Below are 11,341 nucleotides of genomic sequence, written 5' to 3' on the forward strand. Positions count from 1 at the left end.
TGCAGCATCGTTTCAAAAACTGAAAACGAGCACAAAATTAAAAATACAATTTTTCTAACAGAAGTTCATTTTTTAATTTTTTGTCCAGCGTGTGCTGTTGATTAAAAAGTTAATGTCTATTTAAAAACCTCAAAATGGACTATTTTGTGCTCAATTGAAGTTCATTAATTACTCAGTTCAGTTGTTTTTCAGTTCTCAGTGAATGTGCGTGAAAATTTATTTTTAAAATGCCCTCTCCAGTTTGGGATTTTTCTTAACATTCTATCCTCAGACTGTGAATCTGACTATGATTGGATCTAAATTTTGGAAAATCAACTATTTGTGGAAACATTATTGTCATATTCCGTCCTAAAATTTGTCACCACTTTAAATTTGTCACCATAAAAGTCATTTTTACCATGAAATAAAATTCAAATATAATGTATCGTATATTTTCTTTTTTGTTTCTAAGGGATTTTTTGGGTAATTTAGATTTTATTGGCAAAAATCAATATTTCTGGTTTTATGAAATCAAGTAAATTTAGACAAAATCATAGACACCAAATAGACAAAAAATTATGCTTTGTAGACTTATGAAGTGAAAATTATTTTTTAACTGAGCAATCTTAGGACACCATCAAAAATTTGATAGACACAACAAGGACAAAAAATTAAACATTTGTTGTGTCCATTACAACATACAGAATTGTCTATGTCTGTGTTGTAAGTCTATCCATAGACTAGTCTGGTTACTACCTGATACTCAGATATAAGGACTTGCGAGTTCGAGTCAGAAACTTGATAAATTTGAAAACTCATTAAAGTTGTACTATGTGACCATCAAATTTGTCAAGTTTGGATATTCTTTGAACTCGAGAAACTTTGGTCTCTAAAAACTCGGTAAACTTGAATCTCAAGTTTATCACTTTTCGATGGCTCCGCGCAAAATCGGACTATCTGCAATCTCCGCGGAAAACAAATTTGGCATATTTGCCAAATCAGGGAAATGCCAGGGAATTCGGATATCTTCAAAAATATCAGGGGATTATCAGAGAAATTAGGTTAAATTTTAGAAAAATCAGGAAAGATGAGTCTTTATCAAACTTATATAACTTAAATAAGTTGTATATAGTACACGTAATCTAAAAGTTTATTTGGCAGATAGTTTTATGAACTTCTCTTGATAAATTTAATGTGGGTTGTATTATTGTTTATATTTTTGCAGTTGAAGAGCATTTTTCTAAACGATAAATAGGTAAATATCAGGGAAAAGCTAGGGAAATCGAACTTAAAATATTGGCAGACACCCTGTATATATATATATATATATATATATATATATATATATATATATATATATATATATATATATATATATATATATATTAACCTTATATATTTATAAACTTATCTTTCACCATCACTAGGTTCATCAGACTTCCTGATGAACCTACTGATGGTAAAACAAGCTGTCAAAGAAAAAATTAGATAAGTATTTTTGCTAATTTATATATATATATATATATATATACATATATATATATATATATATATATATATATATATATATATACACACACTTATATCACAATAATTTTGTGTATATATAAATATATGTATGTATATATATATATACTATACATGTATATATAAATATATGTATGTATATATATATGTATGTATATATATATACATACATATATTTATATATACAGATATATATACACACACGCATTTATAAATATATATATATATACAAATATATATATATATATGTATACATATATTTGTATATACACGTATATATACACACACGCATATATAAATATATATATATATATATAAGTATATATATATATAGTAACCTAGATCGTAACTAACAAAATTATTGTTATTAACCTATTTTTGTTCATTAACCAATCAAACTATGTGGAGTTTTCTTTGTTGTCTACTTAAAACCATTCTTTTTTGGAGATGCCACTTAACTGAACACAAACTAGTTAAAAACTCATGCATGAGTATTAAACATTATGGTTTCCAACTTTTCTTAAACTTGGTTTATCAATAATTAGGATCAAAATCAAACTGAACCTAAGGTTCAGTTGGATTTGAGCTCTAAACCATTAAACATTGGTTTAATCAGATGTCACCTCAACTGCAGTGATGATCAAACAATTTTGGTCCAATTATATTTGATAATTTTTACATATCCAAGACTTTGGGATGTAATGATATATAAAAAAGGGTTGTAATTTTTTTACTATGATAGTAATAACTATGATACAATCAAAAATAGCTGTATTTTTTCTATAAAAGAATAACTACAAAATAACAAAAAACTGCTGTTTTAAATAAACATATCCTTAACTTGCACATTGATCTGAATATCAGGCTTTTACAGTATACCCAATATAATAAATATTACTTTTACAGTATACCCAATATAATAAATCATCACATTTGTAATAGACAATATTAATTACTTGAATTTAAATTATAGTCACATTTAGGTAACTTTTAACTTTAGGAATTATAATTTAACATACAAACACAACTTATCTAAAAACATCTATAATTTTGTAGTCCTAACATATTTTTAAGATCTAACATATTTTATTTGACGATAGCAATAATACACTTGAATTAATTAATTTTGTAAGCTAACATATGCTGCTGGATTAAGAAAACGTTTTCTTAATCCAGCAGCATGTTAATTTCAAATTAAATTTGAATACATAAAATTGGCTTTGCGATCAGCTACACTTTGATCAATTCATGATGTGTATACGCTTACTAAGTTCAGAATTGAGATTAAAGTAGATGCAGACTGTTCTTATTTTAGCTGCTAAAATGATGTTCTAAAAATATTGTAAATTTCTCATTTGCATTAACATACCATGTCATAACTATTTAAAATAATTACTTCTAAACAAAATCAAATGTGGCAAGTGAAACTTTGTGTTAAAACTTTAACAGATTTATATCTCAGGAATAGATGGAAAACAATGCAATTACTGTCTTCTTATTAACAACTTTTATCATCAGATCTGCCATTTGTAGTGAAATCACATTTTGACAAGGCGCATAATTTCATGCAATAAAAACTTTGAACGCCCGGAGAATGCAGATAGTTCAAAAATAAAGCTGGCGGAAAATGCAGATAGTCCAACTTTGTTTTACGCGGAGATTGCAGATAGATCAATTTTGTTTTTGGCGGAGATTGCAGATAGTCCGATTTTGCGCGGAGCCATCGATATAAAAGAAAATTCTTTGCAGCGGTTTTTTTGCGTATAAAGTTATGCAACTTTATTTTAAAATTTATGCAATTTAAATTTTGATTGGATAAATTTGAATTAAAATGAATAATAGTTGCGTTTTAAAAAAAAATGTAATAAAACTTTTTTTGTTAAAATGTAAAACTTATATAAACTTAAAAAATAGCTTATTATTGTTAACTAAATTTAGATATCAATTAAAATGAAACAAATTGTAACAAGACGTAATAACAAACTAGTTTTAAATCAAAATAAACAAACTCCTTTAGAAAGTCTCCCTGTAGTTGATAAATTTTATCATACAAAGTTGCCTTTACTCAGAGATGTTCTTGCACTTGTCTTTAACGAAGTCAACAATAAAGTATCTTTTGAAAGTGCTTGTCGAAGAGTTGTAAAGTTAGTAGAAAGTCATTGGACAGAGCGTAATATCTACACAATATCATATCAGGTCATTTTAAAACGTCTGCAAAGTGAAATCAATGAATATCGCTACTTAAAAGGTATTGACAAAAACAAGCAAGGTGATTTTTTAAGTAGATGTATTTCTATGAACGAATCCCTTAAAAAACTTTTTGAAATTTTCTGCTTTAATCCAGAACGTCGTGAAAAGCTAGAGAAGTTTTTCGGTATTTCAATGAATGGTGAAGACTACTAGTATCTAGAAAACATGCGCGGTAACAGAAATTTTACATGTCAAAATGTTAATAAAACTTTCCATCAAAAAGTTTTTAATAAAAAAAAAAAAAAATGGAGAAAAAGATAAGAAATGAAACAGCAGTTTATCAGACAATGTACGTTGATAATGATGATAGCGAGTTAGGGGAAAGGTGCCTTTGATGGCATAGTGCCTATGATGGCATACTGGTCATATTTCCAAAAATATTAGTTTTGGTGCATAAGTGATTAGACCAACATGTGTATATTAGTAATTCATTACTTCTGGTAAAAATTCGTCCCTCAGTCATTAATAATGCTTTTGTTATCAACAAACATAAATTTTCGCATGTGGTGTTGTAGTTTTAATGCCCTCATATATTTAGGATTACGATTTTATTATACATCATACAGAAGTGAAATTTTCATACATTTTATCTGCAGGCTTTGTACATTTATAAGAATACTTATTTTAATGCTATGTGTAGAATAATGTAGACACAGCTTGTTTTAATAAATATGGTGACTCTTTCCTATGATGGCATACCGAGGAGTTGCCAACATAGGAAAGTCTGCAAAATGAATTGAAAAAAATGCCTGAAATAAATTTTAATGCGCAAAAAAAGGTGATCAGGCTAAGAACAAAGATGAAATACAAAAGTTTGAGAAACCAACACATTTGGAAATAAGATCTCCCCCATCAGAAGCTTCCATATGGAGGAGATTAAAGGAAGTAATAAAAAAATGGATTTCGAATCTGATACAGCATGTTTGTATTGTGATGAACTTCATTCACTACCTTGCTCTAAAGAACCATGGATTTGTTGTCAAAAATGCAAATCTTGGTGTCATTGTTTATGTGCAGGCATAAAGAGAAGTAGAAAAAAATTTATTTGTGAACTATGCTTATAGGGTAAGGTTGCCAATATTGTATCCCCTAAGACAAAACTAAAAAATGTAGGTAATCTACTGAGTGAAAACATGGATTTTCATTCGGATTTCATAATTTAGGGATTGTTTGTTGTAAAGATGTTAAAAAAACTCAAAATTTAAAAAGCGTTAAGTCTCGAAGGATCAAATAGCGCTAAGAGTACAATTAAGGAAACTAGATCCTTAATTGTACCATTGTAATCCAATATTGTACCACTTTCTTGATTTCAATTACTTTACAGCTTTGCAAATACTTTATGATTTTAGATTTAAGGGATTTAAAGAACTGATTAAAAGGAATGGTTTTTATAGAATCAGCAATTGGAAATATTCTGATATAACATAACATAAAACCTAACTGCCCATAGTTTTTTATTTAATAAACTCTATGCAACTTGATTTTTTTTTTCCTTCTGGAAAATGCCGAAAACAGGTATCACCACATATGGTATAATTTTTATTTAAATTGTATGTTTACCAATGGGTTAGCTAATATTAGAATAGAGGAGGAAGGTAGGTAATAAGAAAGTTATACTAAATAATGTAAAACAATATATACTATATCTGTTTTAAAAACAACCACATTAAATATTGTAAAATAAAATAGGGTCTTGGGGGCCGGGAGCCGAAAAATATTTTGGGCCCCATTCCTAAAAAAGTGTATTTAAAAATGAATGCAAAAAACATAAGATTACTTTTTTATTTAAATAGAAACTTTTCTTGCTTTCACACTTGCAAATTCAATTACAACATCTTGAAAATTTATATTTTTTAAAAGTGCTTTTTCAATTGTCATTAAACAAAGAGCATTTAATCGATCATTTAACATTGAGGAACGGAGATCATTCTTAACTATTGCCATTTTTGAAAATGCTCTCTCTGCACTACAATTAGTAATGGGAAGAGTAAGAAAAATCCGATATGCTATATCAACATTGGGAAAAACTGGTTCTAACTTATTCCTACGAATTGCTTGTAAACATTCAAGCGCTGATATATTCTTCTCATTTGCCATGAACTTGGAAAACTGGATAATTTCATCAGGGAATTGCGTATCTAAGTCTGAAGGATAAATCGTACACAAGGATTTGGCAGCAAGGGTATTCCATGAGAAAGTGGGACAAATATTCTTGTCATGTAACCCACCATCTCAGATTTTCTTCATATTTTGTCAAAATGATCACCAACATCACATAGATTACCTTGTAAAATTTCAGCACTGTAATCAAATTGGTTTTTGAGATATCGTTATTTTAAAATCACCTATTTTGGAGGATTTTTTTTATTTGGCGGCCATCTTGGTTTTCGTGTTTTTTTTGTTTTGCATCTTATTGTAAAACTATACATGTGATCAAACTGAAATTTTGCACCTTAATAGTTTTGAAGATGAGGAATCAGAATATAATGTTTATTTTATATAAAAGCAATAGAAAGTCAAATAGATGATTTTTTTTCTTTTATAATTTATCTCTAAAATTGTAATAGACCAAGAAAAGAGGTCTGTTAACCAAGGTAGCCCATTTTTTTTGTCATTTTTTTTTTCTGTTATCAAAATACATGTTCTAAAGAATGCTTTTGTAAAAAATTGAGATGTGGTTTTTTGTGGATTTGTTATAAAAATATAGGAAAATTATGACTACAGGGTGTAGTGTGCATTGTTGTTGGTTCCAGAGTTCCCACTGGAACCAACAACAATACATACTACACCCTGTAGTTATTTATACAAAACATGATAAGGGTGATTCTTAAAGTCAACCAACATCTTTATGTATTATATCTGATGACTTAGCAGATGATAATGGATTTGTTTGTGTTATAAAAAGAACTGTCACATTTGTACAAGAAATGTTCCCCAATACAAAAAAAATCCACTATTTTTCTGATGGTTGTGCTGGCCAGTACAAAAATTGCAAGCATTTCTTAAATTTATGTTATCATGGTAAAGATTTTGGGATGCAATCTAAATGGAATTTCTTTGCGACATCACATGGAAAGTCACCATGTGATGGCATTGGTGGGATGGTTAAAAGACTTGTTTCCAATGCAAGTCTTCAACTTCCAACTGGGTTACAAATTCAGAAGGCTGAAGAAATTCAACTTTTCTAAAGAGAACATATCTGGCATCCACTTTATTTTTTTAAAGGCTGAAGATATTTGATCAGTTCGTAAATTTTTGACTCCCTGATTCAGTAATACAAAGACTTTACCTGGTAGAAGAAGTCTCCATCAATTTATTCCACAGGATGCAACAAACATAAGTGTCAAAAGAGTCTCTGAGCAAGAGGAATTCAATTTAACATTCAACCTTACAGGCTCAATACAATATTTTCAAGAAATTAGAGCAGAAAAATATTATATCTGCAAATACGATATGCTTCAGTGGAATGGCTTTGTATTAGAAGTTGATGAAAACAATGAAGATGCCCTTGTAAAATTTATGCATCCTCATTTACCCAACACTTCCTTCAATTGGCCCAGCAGAGATGATTGTTGTTGGGTTCCTAAACCTCATATCCTAATTATGCTAAAAACACTGTCATTTTTAACAACAAGCCACAAATATCAGATAGACACAGAAGATTTGCCTAAAGTCCATTCTTTAATTTAACTCAGCCATAGTTGTAGTACACTATTGATAATGGATAAGATTCAAGAATTTCTAAAGATTAAAGAATTTCTAATCGTATTTTATTACTCAAATCTGTTTGATTGTTTATAAAAAAAACTCCAAAAATCCACCTCTTATTTTTTCAACAAAAGACTCATTAAAATATGTATTTAAAAAAAAGTAAAAAAAATTGATAAAGTTATAATGCTACATTGGTTCCCAGACTACCCTTCTTAGTCAATTGATTTTTCCCAGATAGACTATAGGTGAAATACAATTCTTATTTTTATTTTGTTCCTATTGCTTTTGTATAAAATAAACATTATATTCTGATTCTTCATCTTCAAAACTATTAAGGTGCAAAATTTCAGTTTGATCACATGTATAGTTTTACAATAAGATGCAAAACAAAAAAAACACGAAAACCAAGATGGCCGCCAAATAAAAAAAATCCTCCAAAATAGGTGATTTTAAAATAACGATATCTCAAAAACCAATTTGATTACAGTGCTGAAATTTTACAAGGTAATCTATGTGATGTTGGTGATCATTTTGACAAAGTATAAAGAAAATTTGAGATGGTGGGTTACATGCCTGTCCCACTTTCTCATGGAATACCCCAGCAGCAACAATGACAAGAACGGTCATGATCTGAAAACTAGTTAAAAAACCAAACTTTCTCTCTGCAGAGTCGTAAGCAAAAAGCCTTTCTTTTAAGCACATTTTCAAATTGTCTATGATTGGGAAAAAAATTGATTTTAAATTTTTCATTGCCACTAAGAACCGCTTCATTCTTGCTATTTTCACGAAACCCTAAATTGCGCGTCTTCTTTCTTTTATTTTCATGCTTGTATTGATTAGGAATAATGCTTGAGAACCTTTTAGCGCTTTCTTGAATGTCGAGAAAATTTTGACGAATTTACGTCACATATTCCAAACGAGATTTAAGCAATTGAACACCAAGATCCAGATCTGCAGTTTTATCCTGAAGTTTGATACTAATAGCATCAAATTGTAACATTATTCTGTGCCATAGCTCCGTCATAAAAGCAACATCCAAAGTTTTCATTTTTTTAAAATGTGCAGTGGCTTCGTTTAAAAAAATATATATAAACGTTAAAAATCAGGGCCCCCACTGATACCCTAATTTTTGGGGGCCGGGCGCCTAGGCTCCCAGGAACCCGTGTTAATCCGGCATTGACTAAAGAGTGCATCTTTTTAAGGACCGCTTGTCAATACAAGAGTAATACTAAAATTTGTATTTTTTTGTTTAAGTTCGTATTGTAAGTATGGATATTTCTCTACTTGAAATCTCAATAGGGTTTTGTTAAACTTTACACGCGTTTTTTAGCGGTCAGAATGGTTGCGTCGGTACAATTTAGGACATGCCTTGAGGTACAATTTACGCAACTAATCTGACATTCAGTTAATTAAAAAATTTGACAACTAAAAATAAGATTTTTTAAATTCTAAGTATTTATTTTGAACTTAGATAAATTGTGCTTTAACATAAGTACACTGAACAAATCATATCTTCTGCTTTTTTTTAGTGAAATACGCTTAGCCATAAAAACCTAAAATAAGAAATCTTCAATAACAAACCAACAAGAGCTTATTCTGGGCTAAATGAAGTTGGATGACCAAAAAAAACAGTTGACTACTTAATTTCATTCAGCAAAGATAAAAAATAAGTTGAAAAATTTTTTGTGGGTTGTAAAAATAACGAGTTATGTTAAAAGTACAATATAGGCATCGGTACAATATTAGCAACCTTACCCTAGACCAAATATTTATTTTTAATTTTGTTTTTTTGATAAGCTGTGTTTCCATTAATAAAAAACAAAAAAAAATTCTTGTTTGTCTATTTTCTTTAAAGTGTGCCATCATAGGAGCAGTTAGTTGCCTATGATGGCATACTTGTATTTTTTTTTTTTTTAATGGTATATTCTTAGAAAAAAGAAAATTAGTAAAAGTTCTGAGGTTCATTATCATTCTGCATGCTAGAAGAATACATCCATGTCAAAAAATATTTTTTAAGTTTTCAGGTAATGACTCAGAGAAACGTTAAAGTTAAGTATGCCATCATAGGCACCTTTCCCCTAAGTGAATTTGAAGATGAAGATGAATTTCTTGAAAAAGAATTAACAAAAAATGAATATCAGTTGTTTGAAAAAGACACTGAACCAATTAAAAAAAAGAAAGTTATGTTTGTTGATGTAAGTGAACCAAAACAGCCATACATGACGAGATCAAAATCAAAAATAATGCTTGAAGATAGTTCTCACAATACTTATGTTCCACCTAATGTGCGACAATAAAAAAGCTTAGTCTTAAGTGATATCTACCATGCATGTGCAGAGTTAGATGAAGAAGGATTCTCGATGAGGGAAATGCAAATTGCACTGAAAGTAATCGGCAATCGAGTTTTTAAAACAAAATGGAAAATTCCAGATGAAACTGACCGTATATCAAAATACGATAAAAATAATTGTGAAGCTATTGAGTACACATTTATTGATTCTAACACACTCCCAACACGCAGTGCCATTCGTAAAAAACTAAAAAAGATGCGCGCGTATTCTCTTGGCTTGATTGCAGACAGTTGTTCAAGCTAAAAATAGTGGCGATATACTCACGCAACTGACTCTACCACTCGAAAGTATGTTGGGACCTTTGCACCTTCTGGTTTACATTTTAACCGAGAATATTATTTTCCTTTGCCTACATTAGCAATTGCTTCAGAAACTACAGCAAATATTGCAGATGGAATAAAAACAACATTCGAAATGTTACAGGAAGCCTCAAAATACACCTCAGAAGAACTATACCAGAAGGTAGATGTTCATATGACTGACAGTACTGTTCATAATATAGGAATATCTAAAATCACAGCTGATATACTCGATAGAGAAATTCCTGCTGGTCAACTGTTTTTCACTTCATATACAGCTTTAGGTTTTGACAGAACTATTTAAAAAGTTCTAAATCAAATTGAAAATGAAATGAATATGGATAAACTTTTCAAAGGCTTTCTGTTAGATATATCTATTAACAAAAGAACAGAAACCTTGTCCTTAACCTTTTTCTCATGGGTACTAAACTTGTTTGGTCCGAGTTTTATTCAAAAACCATGGAATTATCATAAAGAGTTTAAAACTTTTATGCAGCGTAAAAACAAAGATATTTTTCTTTTTGAATTTAAAGATGTTCAATTTGAATGTCTTTCGAAATGTTCTTCTATAGGGTCATTCCACGCCAAACGGTCCAATTTCCGAAATAATCCCCGCACTACCATCTCAGATTTTGATAAAATTTTGTCAGTATGTTGTTAAACATGTTTCATGAAGATTACCAAAATTTCAAATCAAAATAATTATTATTTCGGATGTTGTGGTACTTTTTGTAAAGCTTACCCAAACTTTAACTTCAGTCAGTAGCTAAAATTCGTATATTTGGGGTCCTATATTTTTGCAATGAAAGGATAATATATCTTAAAAACGTGGTTTCTTAGTAAACCGAAAGTGCAGATCACAAATAATTTATTACAAGTTTCATATTATGCCTACATTTTAGTCTATGGTTCGCCAATTATCGTCACAAACGTAACACTATAGATAATTTTTATTTATTTGTAGAGTCATATCTCTAAAACTAAAGGTTTTTGAATATTGCTATTTTGTCTAAAGGTTCTACATACTATCATAATGATATAGATTAAAAATTTGCTATTTTAAAAATTTCTCTGCTGAGTTATTCTGAGTGCAATATGGCGAAAAAAGTGAAAAACCCTAAAATAACGTGTGTTTGAACTAGCAACCAGACAATCTCTAATGGCCTTATTATAAAAGGACAAAAATAGACTTCGACAAAGCACTAATTGCAACAATTTTAATTA

At 29.5% G+C, this 11,341-nt stretch overlaps 1 pseudogene; it reads right to left on the minus strand.

Moving 5' to 3' along the window:
- Nucleotides 1-5,578: 5,578 nt before the first annotated feature.
- On the minus strand, nt 5,579-8,515 carry LOC145190955 (uncharacterized; annotated as a pseudogene).
- Between the last annotated feature and the right edge of the window lie 2,826 nt (nt 8,516-11,341).

This window comes from Hydra viridissima, unplaced genomic scaffold (assembly GCF_058129835.1).
Source record: "Hydra viridissima isolate aposymbiotic clone 2 unplaced genomic scaffold, HvirCarnegie_v1 scaffold_6, whole genome shotgun sequence".
Classification (NCBI taxonomy): Eukaryota; Metazoa; Cnidaria; class Hydrozoa; order Anthoathecata; family Hydridae; genus Hydra; species Hydra viridissima.